Source organism: Dipodomys ordii, unplaced genomic scaffold, assembly GCF_000151885.1.
Source record: "Dipodomys ordii isolate 6190 unplaced genomic scaffold, Dord_2.0 Scaffold301, whole genome shotgun sequence".
Classification (NCBI taxonomy): domain Eukaryota; kingdom Metazoa; phylum Chordata; class Mammalia; order Rodentia; family Heteromyidae; genus Dipodomys; species Dipodomys ordii.
This window is the reverse complement of record NW_012267517.1, coordinates 161861-165043: the sequence shown is the minus strand read 5'-3', so window position 1 is coordinate 165043 and position 3183 is coordinate 161861.

Here is a 3183-nt window from a genome sequence, read left to right as displayed (position 1 = left end):
ATTCCATTGTGTATATATACCACATTTTCTTGATCCATTCATCTACTGAGGGGCATCTGGGTTGGTTCCAGATCTTAGTTATGGTAATCAAATGATTACCAGTCAAACATGCAAATGTTAGCACTTGATCTCATTGCTTAGGTGCTGTTCTTGATCTTCTTTGCTTAAGGCTAGTCCTGTACCACTTGAGCCACATACCTCTTACTTATGACCTTCATGGTGGATAATTGGGGAGAAGAGTTCCTTGTTCATTTTGCCCAGGCAAGCTTCAAAGATTGATCTTCAGCTTTCAGAATTGCAAGCTCGAGCAGCCTAAGCCCAGCAGCTTTACATATTGATATTTACATGCCTTGATTTATTTCTGGTACTGAATAAGGGCTTCAATGTTTGTTTTGCTGGTCCTGGGGCTTGAACTCAGGGTCGAGGTGCTGTCCCTACACTTGATTGCTCATGACTAGTACTGTATCACATGAGCCACATGTTCCCTTCAAGCCTTTGGGTGAATTGGAAATAGTAATTTCAAGGACTTCTGCATCTGGGCTGCTTTGGAACTATGATCCTCAGATCTCAGCCTTCTGAGTAGATAGGAGTACATGTGTGAACCACAGGTGCCCAGCTGCTTCATAAGTGTTCCGGAAGATCTTAAAATACTTTACACTGACCCAACAGTTTTCATCAGGAGTTTCAGACACTCCTCAGGGTGAAAGGGAGAAAAAAGCTGAGTTGGGGAACTAGGAATGTTGCTCAGGTGCTAATCTGTCAGAGAAACTATTCAAGGAAAGATGAGTTGTGCTTTTCTTTTCTTATTTTAAGGAGGCTATTTTTATTTATTTATTTGGGTCCGGTCGTGGGGACTGAATTCTGGGCCTGGGTGCTGTCCCTCAGTTCTTCAGCTCAAGGCTAGTGCTGTACCACTTGAACCACACTGCCACTTCTGTTTTTCTTTTTGCTCATATGGTGCTGAGGAATCGAACCCAGGGCCTCGTGCATGCAAGGCAAGCACTCTACCACTGAGCCACCTTCCCAGCCCTGCTTTTATTTTCAATCAATGAAATTCCTTCACTTTTAGTCTTCATTTCTTGGGTTTTCAATTCCAAATAATTTAAATAACCTTACTGCTATCCCTTCTTTTGAGGACTTGATCATACAGTAAAGGAGTTTCCTCCTTTATGTGCCTGTATTTAGGTCCTGATATGTGTCTGTGTTCGTTGCACCATGAGTGCACCAGAGATGAACTGCTTAGTACAGCCAATGATTGTGGAAACGATCTGATAAAATGAATGGTGCTATGGAGGGTTATGGATGGATTCAAGTGACTGGATGAATTTGAACTGATATATATGTATATTTACTTACATAGATATGCATACACACACACACACACACACACAATGTAAACACCCCGGTAACTTGCTGCTGCATGCCTTGCCTTGTAATCTGTCACTGAAAGCAAAGAGGTTCACATTCATGAATCATTGGGACATTCTCAAGTATGTATCTAAAGTCCTCATAAGCTGTTGCTATGGAGACATGTTCATGTGGGGCTTCTGAATGCTGTTTTTACACATGGGATTGTGGAGTGTTAAGTGTATATTCTTTTTTGTTTTTTTAGCTCCAAGACGGGGACTCAAACCAGTACATGATATTTTGCTCACTTGCTAATGCTCTAACAACTAAGCCATTCCAGTATCCCTTAAAATATGAATTTTGTCTAAGTCTGTTGTGAAAGACCGTATGAATATATGACAATTCTACCAGCTCTATAAAAATTATAGAACTGTTCATTTCCAGGGGGGGAAGAGACTGATATTATAGCAGGTATTCTAGGTTTACAGAAAAATTTGAAAATTGTTTTCCACATAAAATCTGAATGGACTCTATGTCACTTTTATTGAATTTCACCACATAAAATAAGTATTTACTAAATCAACTTTATTACTCATCTATAATTCTCAAATATTCCTCATTTTTAAATGTTACAAAATTCCATTAAATCACTCAATTTGTATTATAGATTCTATGAAACTACTTATTTTCCTAATTTATAACATTTCATTTTTACTTACATAAGTTTTGTAAACACCTTTGAAGAAAGTAGACTGCTTCCCAATGATAGGACTCATGATACTAAATACAACAACCTCAAAATTAGAGATGTGACACAAAGGGTAGAGTGCTAAGCTTGAGTATACAAGCCAAAGGGAACTAAAGGGCTATGAGTTCAAATGAAACTAACAGCAAAATAAAAGGAAAAAGGTAAATATCATCCTAGAATTTCATGAAACAGAAATTAGACATTATCATCTTCTTGTAGATCTCCCAATAGAGTATGTTAGAAATGGAACTTGAGAAATTTTAGAAGATGGACATTCAGGGAAGAATGACTGAGAGTACTTAGAACTTTTTTGAAAAACTTTCTACATGTTTTACATTGCTATGATTTCTCTCATGTGTGTGTGTGTGTGTGTTCAATGATGAACCCTGAGCTGTGCCTTCTGGTTGAAGAACTCCACATTTGCTACCTTGATAAGGTTTGTATCCTGTGTGGGCTCTCTATTGCAAACTGACTTCTCTTCCAGATAAAAGACTTTCCCTACTTGTTACATTCTAGAGATTTTTCATTTGGGTGAATTTTCTTATATGCTAGGCTGTGGCCTCCTCTGGACGGTTCTTTCCACATTTGTTGCATTCAAAAGGCTTCTCTCCTGTGTTGTGCTCTCTGATGATAAATAAGGGTTGACTTCTGTGTGAAACTCTTTCCATAGCCGTTACATTCCTAAAGTTTTACTCCTGTGTGTTCTCCAATGGACAGTAAGGTTTCCCCTGTGGCTGAATGACTTTCCACACAGGTTACATTCAAAAGGTTTCTCTCCTATGTGTGTTCTCTGATGGTCAGTAAGGTATACCTTCCTGGTGAAAGACTTTCCACAGCTGTTACATTCATAAGGTTTCTCTCCTGTATGTGTTCTCTGATGGACAGTAAGGTATGCCTTCAAGTGAAAAGATTTTCCACACTTGTTACATTCATAATGTGTCTTTCTTGTGTGAATTTCATGATGAAAAGTAAGGTTTCCCTTCCAGATGAAAGAATTTCCACACAAGATACATTCATGAGGTTTCTCTCCTGTGTGTGTTGTCTGATGGACAGTAAGGTGTGCCTTCTGGATGAAAGACTTTCCACAC